Below are 20,235 nucleotides of genomic sequence, written 5' to 3'. Positions count from 1 at the left end.
GGACCATGCACACCGCCAGCCAAACACCACTCAGCGCACACCGACAGGCAAGTACCACTCCACACACACCACCAGCCAAGCACCACTCCACGCACACCCCAAGCCAAGTGCCACTCCACAAACACCACCAGGCAAGCACCACTCCGTGCACAGACAGCCAAGTAGCACTCCACGCACACCACCAGCCAAGCGCCACTCCACACACACCACCAGCCAAGCGCCACTCCACACACACCACCAGCCAAGCGCAACTCCACACACACCGCCAGCCAAGCACCACTTCGTGCACAGACAGCCAAGTATCACTCCACGCACACCACCAGCCAAGCGCCACTCCACGCACACCACCAGCCAAGGACAAATCCAAACACAACACCAGGCAAGCGCAAGAGCACGCACACGGCCAACAAAACACCAGACCATGCACACCGCCAGCCAAGCACCAGTCCACAGACACCGCCAGACAAGCACCAGTCCACAGACACCGGCAGCCAAGCGCCAAACCATGCACACCGTCAGACAATGGACACTACACGCAAACCAACATCATACTTTAGTTTTTTTTGAAAATAAAAGAAAAACAAAAACAAATTGCAAATTGATACAAATCTACTAACTCAACAACTACACTAAAAAGACTACACAAATGCAAACTTTGAAACTGAACAATAAGACCAACCAGTTCACTTTACCACTCATTGATACTCCCAAAAATTCTTTTGCGTGTGGTACAATCTAAAACAAGCAGGTACACACAGCCCGGGGTTTGAAGGGCAGTCAGGGCAGTACAAACGAACCTCCTTCCACAAACCTCTTCGCCAACAGACTCTACATCTCCGACTGGGAAAGTCTTTTGAGGTTGTAGGAGGAATTTGACCAGGAAAGTGGCGATCTTTCAATCTGGCAATATCCTCCACCACTCCAACTCTAGGAACACTTGCCTGTTGCACTAAAACAAGGCTGCCTATTACAGACTCCTGAAACTTTTCAAAAGACAACTTTGACTGGGGACAAGATTTCTGGAACACAACAAAAGCATTAAAGGTTGCCGAATGGAAAAGATGGATAGCCAACTTCTTGTACCAAATGTAAGACTTACGAAGAGCAGCATACGGTTCCAACCTCTGATCTACTCTGTCAACACCACCCATGTACTTATTGTAGTGCATTATGCACACAGGTTTGCGCACTTCTGCAACCTGACCCCAAACAGTCACCGGTTCAGTGCTTTCATCATGTATTGTAGTCAACATGTAGACATCTCTCCTGTCTGAAAACTTCACAGCTAGAAGCTCCTCACAACGCAATGCACTACACTGTCCCCGAGCAAGCTTCTGACACACAAGTTCTTTTGGGAAACCTTTACGGTTTGAGCGGATTGTGCCACAAGCAACAGTGTCCACTTTGCCCAATTCCCTGAACAACTGCACACCAGTGTAGAAGTTATCGACATACAAATGATGGCCTTTGTTAAAAAATCCACGACCAAGTTCCCACACAATTTTCTCAGTCACTCCAAAAGTCGATTGACAACCAGGGGGGTTAATCCTGGATTCCTTACCAGTGTACACCCTGAAATTAGAGACATATCCAGTCTCACTGTCACACAGCATATACAGTTTGATTCCATAGCGTGCCCTCTTACTAGGAATGTATTGCCGAAATACCAAGCGGCCTTTGAACAACAGCAAAGACTCGTCCACTGCAATTTCTTTCCCAGGATAAAAGATCTCAGAAAATCGATCAACGAAATGATCAATGACAGGCCGAATCTTGAAAAGACCGTCACAATCAGGGTGATCTCGTGGCAAAGCAAGACTATTGTCAACAAAATGCATCATCCGAAGCAGAAGCAAATACCGATCACGACTCATGACTGCCGGAAATATAGCTGTTGCCATCAAGGGACTAGTAGACCAATATGAAGCCATTGATGGTTTCCTAAGCAAGCCCATCAAAAAAGTTAAACCCAAAAACTTTTTCATCTCCTCCAAATTTGTGGGAGTCCACCGGGTAGCTCTAGCGTGGGGCTTAAGGCTGGCACTGTTCACCCTCAAAAAATTTTCAGCATACAAATTAGTCTGCTCTACAATCTCTGCCACAAACACATCATCCATAAACAACTTGAAAAAATCAATAGGCAAAAAGTTTTCAGTGTTCACCCTACACCCTGGAACACCAGTAAATTCAGGCAATGCCGGCTGCACCATGCCTGGTGCAACCCAGAGGTCAGAACTTTCAACATCAAGTCTTGCAGCCGCAGGCTGCCGCCCAGCTGCCTCTCGTCTCACTGCACCAACTGGAAGACTAGCAACCCCAGGCTGCAGCCCAGATGTCTCTTGCCGCACTATTGGCACAGGAATGTCCTCCGCAACCACAGGCACAACAATGTCCTCTGCGACCACAGGCGCAGCAATGTCCTCCGCAACCACAGGCACATCATCCACACCAAAAGTAGCTTCATCAGCACTCAGAGTGTCTTCATCATCAGATGAAGCCATGTGTAGAGAAAACTCACTACCTGAATCTTCACCTCCCATCTCTAGATCAGAATCAGAGTCAGACTCTGGACCATGGTCAGAGGAAGAATCAAAAAGCAATCCAACAACTTGCTGAGCAGTAATCCGGCGGCTAGCCATTATCCTTACAAATAAAGGAGTCTGCACAAACAACTCAACAACCCCAACACTGCGCAAAGTAAGATAAAAAATGTAAGCCTTTTTCAAAAAAAACTAATTTAGAAAATATATACAATTCACTTACAAGACACAACTACACTCACCAGCACCTACTCTGCAAAGACACAGCAAAGAGGCAACGATATCCCACTAGAAAGAAGAAGAAAAAAAACTTACATCTACAGAAGGACACATCAAAAACAAATGCAAAGCATGTTTTACAATCACAACAAACAGAAACCAAACATACTCGTATTTTACTACACACTTTGCAAAAAAATACAATTACAGTACAATTGAACAAAAAAGAGGTCTCTTACCAAACACATACAACTACAGAAACAGCAGAACAACAGAACCACCAGTAACGGAACCGCACACTGCAACACTCTAAAGAGAAAAAAAACAATACACATTAGAAGAAACAAAAACAACACACATTACAACAGGCTATGTCACAAATGGGGGGTCTGTCCCCAAGGGGGGAAGATTATAAATCATTATAAACGTGGGCCCCCTGAAAGCAACCCTACGGAGGGCAGAGAGCCCAAATACAGACACGGCAGAACATACTTTTGAAACGGGCACAAGGAAGCAACCCTTGGCCAAGGGGTCGCTCCCTATAAAAAAAAAACCCTGAAGTCTAGTGGGCTTTTCTATCCCCCCCTGGGTCCAGAAACAGTAAAAAACAGTCGAGGGGGGGGGCAGAACAGTCTACAATATTTATAATGCCCCCTGGAAGCGACCCTTCCCCAAGGGGTCACTTCCTTTTCAAAATACAAACAAATCCCTGGTGACTAGTGGGCTTTTCTGCCCCCCCCCCCTGGGTGCAGATCGGCCAAAAAACAGCCAATCTGCCCCAGGGGGGGGGGCAGAAAAGTCTGAAAAAATATGTTATCCCCTAAGGAAGCGACCCTTGCCTAAGGGGTCGCTTCCTTTATAAATATAACCCAATCCCTGGTGTTTAGTGGGCTTTTCTGCCCCCCCCTGGGTCCAGATGCAGCCCAAAAAACGGCCAATCTGCCCCCAGGGGGGCTGAAAAGTCTAAAAAAATATTAGGGCCACTAGGAAGCGACCCTTACCCAAGGGGTCGCTTCCTTTTCAAATCAAAACAAATCCCTGGTGATTAGTGGGCTTTTCTGCTCACCCTGGGTGCAGATCGGCCAAAAAAACGGCCGATCTGCTCCAGGGGGGGCAGAAAAGTCTGAAAATTATTGAATGCCCCTAAGGAAGCGACCCTTGCCCAAGGGGTCGCTTCCTTTATAAATAAAAATCAATCCCTGGTGTCTAGTGGGCTTTTCTGCCCCCCCCCCGGTCCAGATGCGGCCCAAAAAACGGCCGATCTGCCCCAGGGGGGGCAGAAAAGTTTGAAACATTATTTGCCCCCAAAAGGAAGCGACCCTTGCCCAACGGGTCGCTTCCGATTTCAAACAAAAAATAATCCCTGGCTCTAGTGGGCTTTTCTGCCCACCCTGGGTGTAGATCGGCCAAAAAAACGGCCGATCTGCCCCAGGGGGGCAGAAAAGTCTAAAACATAATTAGGCCCCCAAAGGAAGCGACCCTTGCCCAAGGGGTCGCTTCCTGCACATACATGAACACACAAACACAATCCCTGGTGTCTAGTGGGGCATTCCTGGTGCACGATCGTGACGCTGTGCGCGATCGTGCACCAGGAATGCCCTGCATTGGGACATCAGGGGAGAGGAAACACAGTTTCCTCCCCCCGATGCCTCAAGGCACCGAAAACCGCCCCCCCCGCCCCACCGGAGCACCAAACACGCACCTTGCTCCTGGACGCGCTGGAAACAAATGGCTTCCAGCGCGTCCAGCGCTTCCTGATGACGTCGGCGCGCGCTGTGCGCGCTGACGTCACCAGGAAGCGTGGGGGGGCCAGGGGGTGGCAGCGGAAAGTCTTCCGCTGCCACCCCTGCTAAAGGGACCACGATCGATGCCCCAGGGGGGGAGCGCCAGCGCTCCCCCCCAGGGCTGTACTGATGAAGGAACGGTTCCGTCATCAGCACAGCTCACCCGTAGCTGATGACGGAACCGCTCCGTCATCAGCATGCAAGGGGTTAAAAAATCTGCCATACTTAGAAGAAGTTACAGGTGAAAACGCTGGCACAAATGGCAGTTTTTTTCAACTCCATTTCAAAATTTTGTTATTTTATCTGTTACCTTGACGGATGTACACAAATGACCACTAGCTAAATTCAGAAGTAATTTACAATTTACACTCAACACACTATGAATAAAGCTGGGGTGCAAGTTCCACGCACACCTTTTTCAAGTAATTGCTGCCAAGTTTCTTCCCACACTCACTTACAGCTCAGAACTCCTAAAGGAAAAGGACGCAACCATAATGAATCAACAGCAATCTACTCTGATCAAATGTATTTTCCATCTCCTGCGATTCACTTCACAGGCACAGGTGATACTGGAATTCGGCTTATTCCACCAATCTTCGGTTAGGACGGCCACACTCAACAACCTGTGCTGGAGATTGGGAGCAGCATGGCCAGAGTCACTGGCCGCCTTATGCTGGACAGAAGTAAAGAGCCAGCCTAAAACTGAGAATGAATGGCCATCAGTGCTCTAACAGGCGCTAATCTCTCCCAATTCAAATGAAGCATGGGACCGTAACATCAGCTTCTCTGGCTTTAAAAAAATTGCCAACAAAGCATCCAAACTACAAGCTTGGTCACTCGATAAAGCTGAGCTGGAGCAGGAAAATATGGATGTACAGTCTTACAACCATATGAGAGCTGGGGTCCACAAATCTACCTCACAAGCCACATTTCCCCATCAATACCCCATTCTCTCGTCCTGATCCGTTTGGGAGCTTTTACAGCAAAAAGCACAGGTTTCACCTTGGAAACACACCTGGTTGAACCCCAATTGCTGGTTACGCAACGTCTCAGAAGAAATCGAATTACAGCTCCTGTGCATCTGTTTCTATTTCTATTTCTATTTAGGGGGTTTTGTAAAGCGCATGGTGACGCACAGCGGCGTGTCCCCGCGCTGAGGAGCGACTCTTACTGGAACCTATAGAAGCGGCATACCTTACTGAGCGAATAGTGCAGTTTTAAGTTTGGCTCTAAAAATTGATTCTGATGGCTCTAATCTCAATGCCATGGGTAGTTTGTTCCATCTTGAGGCTGCAAGGTACCTGAAGGATCTTCCGCCCATCCGTGCTCTAGACACCTTGGGAACAACCAGGAGTCCAGAGCCGGAGGATCTCAATGAGCGGGATGGCTCGTAAGACGTCAGAAGTCCTTGCAAAGGGAGAGGAGATCTCCCATTAATGATCCGACGGCACGTGCATAAAGCTTTGAATTCTACCCTGCTTCTGACCGGGAGCCAATGCAGAGACCGAAGGGCCGCTGCAGATGCGGCTCTTCTGGGTAGTCTAAGCACTAATCGGGCAGCGGCATTCTGTAGGACCTGTAGGCGATTGAGATTCTTCTCCAAGGTCCCTAAATAGAGAAGATTGCCATAGTCCATCTTTGATGTGACTAGTGCATGCACCAAGGTTTGTCGGGCTCTCACAGGTAAAAACTTCAAAGTCTTCCTGAGACTTTTGAGGGTCCCAAAACATGATCCGACCACCTGATTGATCTGGGGGCTGAAGGTAAGGTCAGTATCAAACCAGATGCCCAAGTTCTTAGCTTTCTGGCATGGGGTGGGAGTTGGACCTAGACAAGATGGCCACCATGCCGACGTCCACGCTGATTGGCAGCCCCCCACGACCAGCACCTCGGTCTTGCCTCCGTTGAGCTTGAGGCAGTTGGCGGACATCCAGGCAGCTAGATCTTGCATGCAAGCTCTGAAGATGTCCGCCGAGAGACTGGGTGCACGCGACAGGGAGATGACCAACTGCGTGTCGTCGGCATACAACACCAAACGGAGGCCGTGACTCTCTACTAAGGTGGCAATAGGAGCGACATAAAGGTTGAAAAGTGTTGGACTCAGGGACGAGCCCTGCGGCACCCCCTGGTCCAAAGAAATACGCTCGGAGTAGTGGTCACCCTGCCTCACTTGGAAGCCTCGGCCAGTAAGAAATGAATAAATCCATTTCAATGCTGCCCCTCTCACCCCTCCTTTGTTCAGACACTGTAGCAAGATGGAATGTGCTACAGTGTCGAACGCAGCGCTGAGGTCTAATAGGATTAGAGCCATGGTTTGTCCCTCGTCTGCACCCTGCCTGAGGGATTCGGTGGCCCTAAGAAGGGCAGACTCCGTAGAATGACGGGGCCGAAACCCGAATTGGGTAGGGTGAAGAATGTTGCCTTCCTTCACATACTTCATTAGCTGTTTGTTTACCACCTTCTCCGCTACCTTAGAAAAATAAGGCAGCAGAGAGATGGGGCGTAGGTTATCCAACTTCTCAAAGCTAATGTTGGGCTTTTTGCAGAGGGGAAGCACCACAGCCTGTTTCCAATCCTCAGGAATAGAGCTGGATCGGAAGGAGACATCTAGCACGTGCCTAATATAGGGTTCAAGGATCTCCAGACTATCACTCAGCCTTTTTGGGGATGCAGGATCTCGAGGGGAGCCAGATTTAACAGATCTGCAGATTTTGACTAGCTCTTCCGGTGAGGGGATGGTGAAGTTAAGTAGCAGATTTTGATCATCTTCCTTCGCTACTAGGTCTGCAGGCTCTTCCGCTGCAGGAGGGATTTCGGGAAAGGCAGAGTAAATTTTAGACACTTTATCTCCAAAGTAGTTAGCAATGCGGTTGCATGCTACTACTGAGAAATCTTCATCTTGAGTAGAGGTTTTAGGGGTGGCTAGGGATTTATATATGCTGAACAGTTCCCTGGCAGAGTTCTCTGCCCCCTGAATTTTGTCTGCATAATATGTGGCTTTCTCTATCCGGATTTTATTATGATAGGTGCGTCTCTTAATGAGATAGGCCTCTTTCATCCGGTCGTCATATGCCACTGCCATCCGGTAAGTCCGCTGAGACGGCAACTATTACTACTAGCCCTTTGGTATCTTCAGATAAGATCCTGTCGACCAGAGGTGATGACACTTTTAAATAGCCAGTCGCTTCAGCTTGCCCGCAGGGGAACAAAGGGGCATATTATCAAGGGGGTTTATCTCCGCTTTTTTGGCTTTAAATGCCAAGAAAGCGGAGAAAAAATTATCTCCCTATTACCTAGCTGTCGCTAACACCAGTTAGCGACAGCTAGTAGGAGATAGCGACCATCTTGGGCCCCACTTTGCATGTCAGAGAAATTTATCACTAATGACATGCAAAGTGGGCGTGCCAAGATGTTAGCGACTGGAAACAGTCGCTAACATCGCTATCTCCTATTACCAACTTTTGGAGATATTCGCGCTAAGCGCGAATATCTCCAAAAGCTAACACCTGCCCTGAGCAGTTCTTAGCCATGTTATCCAATGGGAGGTGAATAACATTGCTAAGAGCATTAGCTCGGTAATGCATGAATATCGCAGACTTTTCAGCGATATTCATTTATTGCGGCCGATTTTTATCGCATTTGCGATAAACCTTGGTAATACCAAGGTTTATCTGCGATAAAAATCGCCGCAGGTCGCCGATAAATTTTTGTCTCTAACCAAGCAATAGCGATAATTATCGCTATTGCTTGGTAATATGCCCCAAAGTTTCTTCAACTGGTCAACATACAGCTACAAACACAGTGGGAGGGGAGAAAGAGGACTAAGAAAGCCAGTGTGGTGCACAGAACAAAAAATAAAACAACAATCGCACTAAAATTCAGCTAAGATATAACAGTACTTTAGCTACTCAAAAGTGCGCAATGTTCTATCAGACTAGAGGCCACATCTGGAGCAGAGTTGTTGGGGTTTCCAACCCAGTCGTATGGAATTGCACAGTTCGTTCAAGGCCACCAGTGAGGGCACCATGACAAGTTGAATTACCATGCAATTCCACTCTATACGAAGGTTATTAATTCCTGAGGGACAGCTCCACTCATACCACACTATAACGCACTTTTTCAGCACCCCGATGGTGATTCAGGTAGGCCCTTGTTTTTAAGTTGAGGGAAAATACTAGCATGGCCAATTTTAATCTTATCATTCTTTAGATTTTAACTCTTGTCTTTCTTAACTTGAAATACCTGTTGGCACACAAATGTTTTCTGTAATTGTAAAGGTTTTACCTGACAAAACAGTAAAGATATTTTTCAATTTTAATTTGTCTACTTTTCTGAAATGTATAGCTTTCCGGGTTCCATTATTGCTCTCATACCCATTTCTACCACTAACTGAAAGGAGGTTGAAAGCAACAAAAAAAATAGTAAATATGGGCTAAATCCCAAAACTGTGTACAAAATGTTGGTTTATTGACAAAGGTCTGCCAGTCCCTTAAAGATGGGAAGATGGTGATTTCAGCTAAAAAAACTCTTTGTTAATACCATTGGCAGAGAAATAAACAGACGCTTTCTTCTGCAGCACTTTTCCCCATTTATAAAAAAATGTTTTGCTGTATTTTAGCTAATTTTTTGCTCCCCTCAAAGGGAATTCACAAACTCAGGGTTCCTCTAGATTCCTCAGGGTGATGGAAGAAAAAGCCGCACATTTGACATGGAAACCTTATGTGGACAAAAAGTAAAAGGGGCCTTAGCGCGAACTACCCCAAATTGCTAAAAAAAGGGCTTAGCACGGGGGGAGGGGTGGGAAGGCCTCGCAGTGAAGGGGTTATTATTATTATTATTATTGCTGTTAACCCGATCCGTTGGCCGACGGAGTCCCGCCCACTCAATTGAATGCCCGCACCGCGGCGGAAAAACCACCGCGGTTGAGGTGTTAATTTACAGATTAGTGTGCATCTCTTTCTCTGACCGAACACTGCACCAAGGTCTAATCCTTTGTACATTTTACTGCTTGCCTGAGGTGCTGTTAAAACGTGTGCTTTCACTCCACACTGGTCCTTTCGAGCCTGGAAAAGGTCAAACATGCAATGACACGAATCTGGCAATAAGATGACAATTTTTGTTTCTCTTTGAATATCAAGTGGCATTTTAAAAGAGGAGCAGCTGCTGTGGAACTGCAGGGCCCAGAGAGTGACTCATCCCCTGTTTGTGTGATCTCTGTCTTCCATGGTGTTATGTATTGTACTGACTCTTAGCAATTAAGGCATTACTGTGTGTCACGATCTCTTGTGTTCATTTCAGTCATCCTGGCGTCTTATAATTATTACTTGAGATATCTTTTTCCCTCCACATTAATTATTTCAACATATTTCCTCAGATTTTTCTCCCATGTCCTTCTCTTGCACTCCTTTCTCGTTCTCCTTTCCTCCAACTAGTTACAGTTTCTCTGTACTTGCATCTTCATACTGAAGCTTTGTTAGACCTGGCTTTTTCAGCCGGTTCACCCCTGACGTTTTGCTTTTTGGCCTCATGTTTTTGACTCTGCTTGTTGGTTTTAGGACTCTGGGCACCTTACCACTGCTATTCAATGCTAAAGTGCATATGCTCTCCATGTAAATTATGTTTATGGATTGATATTTCCATGATTGGCTTATCTGATTTACTACTAAGTACCTAGTGCAGTGCACTGTGTGTTCCCAGGGCTTGTAAATCTAATGCTGCTAGTGGGCCTGCAGCACTGATTGTGCCACAAATGCAGGTAACCTTTCAAAGGTTTCTCAGACCTGCCACTGCCATGTCGACCTTGCGCCTTGACGCCTTCGGGCAAAGTTGCGCTTTACAAATCTCTATTCAATCAATCAATCGACCTGTCAAGTGCACCCACTTGTCAGGCCCTAACCTCCCCTTTTTCTTACATAGAAGACACACCTAAGGTAGGCCTAAGTACCCCCATGGGCAGGGTGCAGTGTATGTGAAACGTAGGATATATACTGATGTGTGTGACATGTCATGAGAGTGAAATACTGTGCATTTCTCTTTTCACTATTGAAAGGCTATCTGTCTCATAGAGTAACATGGGAATTTATTTGTAACATCTTACAAGTATAACTTTCCATTGGGACAAGATGTAGAAATGGTGTTTAGGCTCTCTAAACTCAGAATTTAATAACACATCTTTTAGTAAAGATAGTTTTTAAATTGTGTGTTTAAAAATGCCACTTTTAGAAAGTGACCATTTTCTTGCTTAGCCATCCTATGTGTCTCTGCTGGGTTGTGTATTGACTGTCTAGTTTTGGAGTGACAGGAGCTGGGGTGTGCATTCACTGAAGAAAGCCACTTTGGGGGTTGAGGTGTGTCCTGCCTTTCCTGGAAGACTCAGGACTGAGCTGAATAGACCTGGGATGCATTTTAAGTAGTGGGAGGAGTTTTTCTTGCATCTGAATTGGCCCTGTCGCCTGTATACAACGATGTCTCCACCTCCTTCCAAGAAGCTGGACCAGAGAGGACAGAACTGGTTTGGACTGAGCTGAGAGACTTTTTGCCACAAGAGAACAAAGGAAAATGTGGTATAAATATTGGGGCCCAGACCCCAGAACTTAAGATTGCGTCTTGACTCAAGACAAACCTCTGCCAAGGAAAAGAGCTAGGAAAGCTGAAGGAGAACTGCTGCCCCATTGCTGTGCAGATGGTTTGCTGGGTTGGCCTGCAGTGGCTGCTTCTGCCAAAGAGAGGACAAAGACTAAACAGTGCAGTGTATCCTGCTTGAAGAAGATCTCCAAGGGCTTGGTGTAGAGCTTGCCTCCTGTTCTGAAGTCTCAAGGACACAAAGACTTCACTCCCTCTGTACTCCTGCAACTGAAACTGCTGTTTCAGCTGCCATAGAGGGAAATCGCAACACCGATGCTGTGACCTGCAATGAAGCTGTGGGCACTGCTTGTGAAGTGCACAACGCACCGCCCGACTTACACCGTAGCCCCAACGCCTTCAGAGGCCACACCTTATCAACTCGGATGCCATCACCGAGGCCGCTGCCTGCACCGGAGCCGAAGGTACTGCTTGTGATGCTCACGTCGCACCGCCCCGACTAACACCTCAACCCTGAGCTCACCAACTCTGATGCTTCATCAATCCGGAGCTGATAACTGACATGGGTGACCTCCCAAATCCATCGACCCCACACCATCATAAGGAACCACTGCCTTACCGCCATTGTGACGTCACCTCCCAGCAACAGTAAGGAACCAACACCTTTTCTCCCCTGCATTGCAGTAAAGAACTGAAGCCTTACCTCCCATGTGGTCGTAAGGAACTGAGGCTGCACAGGGCCAAGGACGCATCCCCTCCCTGATGCTGTGCATGGTCTTTGGTTTCACTGTTTGCCATGGTATTCTTCTTGGGGGTCCATGTGTCTCCTTGCCCAACTCTGCACACCTCCCGGTCAGTGCTACAGTTTGGAATTTTCATCTGTCACAACGTCATATTAGCCCCAGGTGGAGCTATTTTTTTCTACAAGCTTCATTTTTGTGATTAACCTATTTTTTTAATGATATCTTGAAATGTGTATGGTGGATAAAGATTTCATATTTTTCTAAACTGGCGTGGTGTCCATTTGTAGTGTTTTCACTGGGTTACTGTATGTGTGTGCAAATGCTTTACTCATTGCCACTTAGATAAGGCTGTCAGGTGAGCAGGCATTGACTAAAGGCGTAACTCCCTTACCCTGACTAGAAGAAAGGGTCCATACTTGGACAAAGGTGCAAACGATTGCCAAATTAAAGTTTCCCATTTCTAACAAGCTTCAGTTGTTGCCTCCCGGTCCTGCTGCCTGGTCCCACCCTACATTTGCTCTCATGTTTAGGTTTTTGCAAGCCAGGACCTTTTGATTTTACTAAAATGATATATATAATATACTTAAGTAAGGGTGTTTCAGCAACCTCTCTTCATCCATTGTTTTGAAGTTGTGTCATTCACATTTTGCTTGCGCCCACTACAGAATAGAGCATGGTTCAGTAGGTCAGCCAACTTTAGCTACTGGTTTACTTCATTTTAGTGACTGCAGATTGCTCTCTCACAATGAGCACTTCTGCACACAAAGTAGTTCCCTTCAGCGCCAGTGTTTTTGTTTTTTCTTTAATGGTCCTTCAGGTTTTTCCTTTGTGTTAAGAGCCTGAGGTGAAAGCAGAACTCTTTATAACAGATGTGATACGTGCCACTTTCAACGCTTTATCAGTTCCTGCCTCCTGCCAATGCTGTTGTAAATTCCTTTTGGAGTGTCCTTGTTTATCTGACTTCTGGTATTTCACGTTACAAAAGAAGGGTAACCCCAAAAGTCCCTGGGACCTGGGTATCTGGTAGTACATAGAAAAGGGGTCCCAATGCAAGTTCCTTAAAGGAAAAAAGGGAATTTGAGGAAAATACAAAGAACCAAATGCATAGATCCACTGTTGTTTAATCGCAATGAATCAGAAGGAAATTATTCAATTAAACAATCCGACATACATTATTTGTTCAAAAAACAACAAAAAGAAGTGCCCCATGGTTGGAGGGGTGGAGAGAGGGGGGTAGGATAAGTGCAACTTTGAGTGTAAGGGTTCAGGGAGTTCAGGGAAAGTGAAGGTCAAGATGACCCAAGCCTAAAGATATATACAAATGCGTTGGCTAGCACATATAGCCATGATCAAAACATTCAATGTTTGAACAACTTCTTGAGTGCCATGTTCATACAACCATCGTGAACATATCAAAAGTGAGGTTAGTGCTTGCAAATGTTGTCAATAGTTGTAAATGTTTCGACCCCAAACATATTCTAGGTAAAAATGTGACCTTAGCAAGGGGTCTTCCTCAGGACAGGGGGATGCAGGAGTGAGAGGGGCCAAATGCCTAAATTTAAATAACATGGAGTCAGTGGTTGCCAAAGGCTAACAAAGAAACTAAATAGGTAAAGAGCGCAATTAATTAGGTAAATACCATGCCAATCCGTTATAAGGTGATCAATACATGGTGGTTTGGGCCAAAGGCTCTAAACACGAGTAGAGGCAGCCAACAGGGTTCCCTGTGCATAGCGAGGGAGAGAAGAAAGAGACAAAAACCGGGCTGAGAACCTCGGTATGATTGGTACAAAATCGTACAAAGCACAAGGTCAATGTGAGCATGAATGAGCCCGTGTGTACTTACTGGTCTCTAGATGAGCTTTAATCATGAATGAATTAAAGTTATTTCAGGGAAACCGCCGAGTTCGGTCAATATAAACACGGAGTCTATAAAACACAAAACAGGACCAATAATGATTAAAAATGGGGGCCAGGGCTGGCCTTAGGCATGTGCAAGCTGTGCACCTGCACAGGGCCACCAAACCCCAGGGGCCACCACACCAATATATATCCTTAATATATTTATCCTCTGAGGATGGATACATATTTGTGTGGCGGCCCCTGGCAGGGACTTGGCGGCCTCCGGCTCAGTTCCACTTCTAAACACCCTGACCCCCCCCTCTTTACTGGCCTCTGCGCTCTGCCCCACCCGGACCCCCTCTTCCGGGGCCACCTACCTAGGCCCCCTGCCCAGGGCCACCATGACCCTAGAGCCGCCCCTGTGGGGGCGAATCGAAAACCGAAAACGGTGTTCAAATCGCATTAAACTGTGGCGGGAGTGGCAGAGCCAAGTTCTTACCCTGGATCAAAGTGTCCGCATGAACCTGTATCCGCTAGGCATCAGAGAGGAAACGCGGACTGGCAGGGTCACAGTTTAAAAGCCCGAATGCCGGCTCAGCGCATGCACGCAACACAACGCCGTATATGTATTCTTAATGTTGTGCATAAATGTTGGCAAAGGGAAGTCACATAAACAGTGCATAAAACATTACTCAAAACAGACTTCTCTACACAAATAGCAGAATATAAGGCATCCTAAAGGGACCCAAGTTGACACCTTTAAGTGAAAACCCCGTACTCTGTACTCATACATCCACTACCTGGCTACGACTCCGTCTCGATCACCGGCATAATCGATGTGCTACTTTCCACCCTTGATTATCCCCTACACGGTTTCACGCATACGGCGTTGCTTTGCGTGTACGCGCTGATCCGGCACCCTTCCCACCCTGGGACACTTCTTTTTGCCGTTTTTTTTAACAAATAATGTATTTTGGATTGTTTAATTGAATAATTTCCTTCATTGATTCATTGTGATTATACAACAGTGGATCTATGCATTTGGTTCTTTGTATTTTCCTCAAATCCCCTTTTTCCCTTTAAGGAACTTGTACTGGGACCCCTTATCTATGTACTGCTGGTATTTCACAGCATGACAGATTGCAACTATTTGTAACAATTCTGTATTAAGTTATCCTCTTTTTACTAAGCATTCAGTGCACAAACGAAAAGCTTCAATATTACATATACATGTGAAGTAATAAGTGGACAATTCTTCAGAATACGTTTATTTCAGACGCAACTTCATCAATGGTTCATTAACATTGCCCAAGAAAAAAACAGCCTTTACTGTGTTTAATTTGTAGCACTTTAAAAAAAATCATGTATTTACTTCTTTCCTTCCTTCTGTCTTTCTGTCTTTCTTTCATTGTTTCCTTTTCCTTCTTTCTTTTTTTCTAGCCTTCTTTGTTGCCTTCTTTATCTTGTGCTTTATTTTTTCCCTTCTTTTCATATGTGTTTCTTTCTTTCTTGGTTGATAGCTCTTTACTTTTTCCCATATCTCTTTCTCGGCATTTCCATCTCTAGCGGCCTTTCTTTCACATCCCTATAACCATAGGTCTTTGTGGTGTTCTAGATCCAGGTGATGATGTCAGATTCTTTAACCTGCCATCAGGATCACCTGGAATGGAATGGGCTCTGGAATGTGGGCGCGATGAGATGGGGGTGGAGACTGGACAAGATGGACCTGCCTCTGGCTATGCATGTGGTTGAGGCCTAAGAAGATGTACTTACAATAAACTCTATATTTGAATTACATGCAGCCTCCGCTCTGTACTTCACAGTCTATTACAGGTTTCTATATTCCTTTCATTTCCTGCTCTCTCATTTAGGCCTGACATAATGGCACGGTGTTCCAGCAGAGAGCAACTCCATCACCTTATACTGCTGTAGCAGACTTCTGTAACATCACTGAGAGCCTCCAGACATCTACTGGTAAAGAGCCCCAGTAGACTTCTCTAGCACCATAGACCCTACTGGACTTATGTAATAACAGAGGGTCCCCAGTAGGCTCCACATGGTACTTGAATTGACACCCATGTCGTCAGATAAAATGATGCCCACCCCTCCCCACGGAATGTGAAGAGGGGCCCTTGAGTCTCCCATACCTTATAGATATTTATCGATCTTGTAATTGGGTGGAATGGGGCCCCTCAACACAGGTTGCAGGGGCCTGTGTTACACTCCTGTAAACATCTGTAAAAGTATGGGGCTTCAGCAAAATCGTGTGGTTGTATATAGCTTTTTAAGGATCATGTAACAAATAGATTTCAATATTAGAACTTATTTTTTGTAGTAGCAAGTGGCTTTGGCAGACTCCTGTCACAGCACAGGGCTCCAGAGGACTCTTAAGAGTGTGTAGAGCTCTGGCAGATTCCTATAATGCAGAAAGGTTACAGCAAGCTCTGTTACTGCATGATGCTGCAGCTTTAGAAGGTGACTGCAGGAGAATCTTAGCATGCATTTGAAGTAGACTAAAGCCATTAATGGAACTCACACTGATGCACCAACAAACGTTCCTCTGAGATACTGCACTGCAAGGGTAGTTTGCTGTAACTAAATAATCAGGTCCTAGATCATGGGGGCATCTGTAGATGATACACTCATTTGAAGAGCATCCCAGGTGAGCAGGAGCAGTGATGAGACCGTCCAGCAAGGCTAATGTGACCTCTTCTTTCAAAGCCACTTATTGGCATTCAGTGTCCTGTGAAGCCAGGAAACTGACAGGCTGATTGTCATACAACTGGATATGCCAAGCTTTAGTAGGCATGTTAGGCTCCAGCTTCAGGGTCCTGTTCTTAGTGCTTAGAGACCTGCTGGTGATTTGGCGCTATACAAATAGAAATGAACATCAACATTAACATCCAATCGATCGGTTGAGTCATAAATTGGTGGTACCAGACATTGCAAGATTCCATTTTATAGAGGACATCCGTGGAGAAAGTGCATGCCTTTATAAACAACCATTGGCAAAGCTAATCTGTCACCTATTTAGTAAGTGAAAGTGGTCCTTCATTGATTGCCTAGCTGTGGTTGCATGCACGACTCTGTGAATGGGAGAACGGGTACAAGCTTGGACGGACAAGAAAGTACATGGATGGAAAGACAATAATCATCAAATGCATGAACATTTAATGGGCATTGAGTGTATGGGTAGGTGCCTAGATGGAAATGTAAATGAGGTGATCCTAAGTTGTAAGAAGGAGGTTTTCGTCATGGTACAAAATGATCAGGAATCAACTGCAAGGATATTTTCCAGCTGAAAAAACGTGCCATCTTGTTCAACAGTTGAAAAGCTTCAACATATCAGTGAATGGTTTGAAATGGGTTTGCACATTTTGGGTGAACAGGCTGTTAATAACCATTTTTCGAAAGTGTTAGCAGCTCCAAGCTCTCCATGGTGTATTTATTTTATCTAATGAAGAGACTTTGAACAATTGTGCGCCGGTAATACAGCTGCAGGGTAAAATACATTGGGCTAATCCACCACTTACAACTAAGAGGCCTGGAAGAGAGCATCAGTGATACATCTGAGCGTGGATGAAGACAGTATTGGAAAGCAGAATAACCTGTAATGTGGATAACTAGTGATTGGCATGATTGCACAGAAGGAATGCAACTATAACAAAAGGTTCACAGGGGGCACCAGTTAAGCCACAGCAACATGTGGATATTAAGCACCAACAGCCTGATTCATGTAGGTAAATTGCACTCGCAAAGGGCCAGATTCTCAGAATCTGGCCCTTAGCGAGTGCGATTTTTGCATTTGGTATTCATGATACCAAATGCAAAAATCGCTATGTAAGAATTCGCATATTTGCGTGGAATGGCATTTAAGGAATCTCTAATAGAGATTCCTCAAATGCTATTCATGACACACAACAAAATTGCGATTTTGGACTTTTGGGGCCGCTATTTACCGACAGGTCAGACCTGTCGGTAAATAGCAAAAACTCAGAAAAATGCTTTTAAAAGCATCATTCAAAGTTGCATGTAGCACACACACATGTCCTTTGGACATGTGTGTGCGCAACACCTGTCCAAAAGTGCATTTTAGGGGTGCTACAGGGCGTCCTTTGGACACCCCTGGCACCCTTAAAATCGCTATCTCAGTTGCGAGTAGCAAATTGCTACTCGCAAATCCCCATTCATTCCAATGGGCCTCTTGGCCCATAGGAATGATTGGGGAGTATTTGCGAGTAGCAAATTGCTACTCGCAAATAAAGAACATGTAGGAATCGCTATTTAAGTAGCAATTCCTACATGAATGCCGTTTTGCGTGTCCTCAATAGCGATTCGCTATGATTCGCTATTAGGGACACGCAAAATGGCATGTACATGAATCAGGCTGATAATCTTTAGTCCCTGAATAAAACACACAAGTACTCGGATCTCCCACCTAGGGACGCAAGATGCTGCCGGTCTGGAGGAAAAGGACTTTTCTCTGTTGCTTGAAGAAGCAGGTTGACATAAAACCTCCCTCACCCTAAGGGGGCATTCTTCAGCCTAGAATTCCTCTCCTCATGACGCCAATGGTGTGTAATGGGTCACAAAGAGTGCAAACGAAGGAGAGGAGATATGAGACAAAACTTCCTCTTGGTGGTGGTCAGCTACTTTTTTGTCTCCAAGGGCTACTATTAGAGAGAAAAAAGTAAGGAAGAACTTCAAATTTTGCGTGAAAGTGTGCTCAACACGTTTCTGCCCTTCTGTTACCCTTTATGAGCTGTAGAGGGCATTCTTCAGGACCTATATTTAGCTACTCTGCTAATGGGGTTGTTTGCCAAAAACATATTTAATGAGAAAAAAATGAAGGTGCAAACAATGGTTCATTAATTTGGAGTACGAATCAATGGTTGGCACAACCTGCACGTATAAAATGTAACAAAGAGACATGTAATCAATGCAAGCCAACACGTAGACTAATTTCACACCTTGCACATACGAGTGGATGATGTGGGTGAGCAAAGGCACACTATGTGGAATGCAAGGTCATACCATGCCTTGGGTGATCTCTACACACAGCACACGTGAGCCTTTGTTGGAGTGTCGAGGCGATGTGAAATTGCTATCTCCCTGCAGTCAGGTTTGCGCAGATCCTGCACTTGAGACTCGTCATCAGAAAAAGAAACAGGGCTGCAACTCTGGAAGCCTCCATTTCCCACCTCAATGTGCAGTGTTAACACATAATTAGTGTTAATTTGTTTTTAATTCAGTTCCAGGCTGTCAGCATAGCCAATGATGAGGGTTGAGAGCTCCTGACAGAGGGGGGCGAGGCCTCGGATCTACAAGCCTTTTCACTTTCTGGTGTTGATCCACAGTGCACTCGGATCAATGTCAACAGCTGTGAGAGCTGCAGAGAGACACGTGGTGTGTGAGAAGGGGGAGGGCGTGGCATAGCTTTGTCATTTGATTGGAAGGGTGTGAGCTTCAGATTTCCCAACAATAACGCTGGGCCATCTAAAGAAACTTGAGGTGGGACCCGTGCAAGGTACAGGTAGGAGCCCCTGCTCCGGGTATAATCCAGAGCTATCAGGCCAGAGTACTGTGATGAGGGGGCACCTGCAGCTCGGGGCCCCCGCACTGGGGGCATCTTGTTAAAACACAACATATGAGAAGCATGACTTGAAGTGGGGGCTTAAAGGGCAATTGAAAGAGAAAGGATTGTGCATTGTTAGCAGGGCCGGACTGGAAACCACAACCGCAAAGTGCTCGGCCTGTCCCCCCTCCCCGCTCGGGGGGAGGGGGGGGGGGGGGGGGGTTGGAGGTGCCGTTGAGCTTTTTGCCATGGCCGGTTTTCGGCCAATTTGTTACAGGGCCGATTTTGCAGCTATGTTGCAAAACCGGCCCCCAGGGGCCCAAAACCGGCCCCCACCCGTGCGGCGCACAGGGGGATTGCCCGGTGCCCGCTATGGTCAGTCCGGCCCTGATTGTTAGGGGAACACAATAGACTCAACACAAAGAAGAGAGAGAGTGTGAGTGTTTTTTTGACAGTGTGAGCATGTAACAGTCTCAGGTGAAATCCAACAGACACTTCACATTACCCGACTGAAGCACGTGTACCCAACTATTTACTACAGAATACATTCTTTAAGGGGTGTAACACCCCAAAACTCCCCTTGCCCCCCAGAGCTACGCCCCTAGGGTAGGGTGAGAAAAGGAATGTGAATTGCAACTCAGAAAAGAAGGTGCGAACAGAGGAGGATTAGCAGAGAGAAAGAAAATGGTTAGATGAAATGGGGGCAGGAGCTGTAAATGGGAAGGTTGAGAGTAGGGTTGTGATGAGAAGGGGAAACAGAAGAAAATAGCAGAGGGAAGAGATGTGTGATAAGAGGGAATGAAATTAAAAGGAGTAGAATTAAGGAATGGTGGATGAAAAGAGGCGCAAGAATAAGCACTGGATAAACAAATAAGTAAAAGAAAGGAAAGACAATGGAGGAAGACATGAGAGGAAGAGGACAGAAAAGGTGAAGAAAGAGAAAGAGGGGG

This window comes from Lissotriton vulgaris, chromosome 5 (assembly GCF_964263255.1).
Source record: "Lissotriton vulgaris chromosome 5, aLisVul1.2, whole genome shotgun sequence".
Lineage (NCBI taxonomy): Eukaryota > Metazoa > Chordata > Amphibia > Caudata > Salamandridae > Lissotriton > Lissotriton vulgaris.
The sequence above is the reverse complement of the archived record's forward strand: the minus strand, read 5'-3'. Positions refer to the sequence as shown.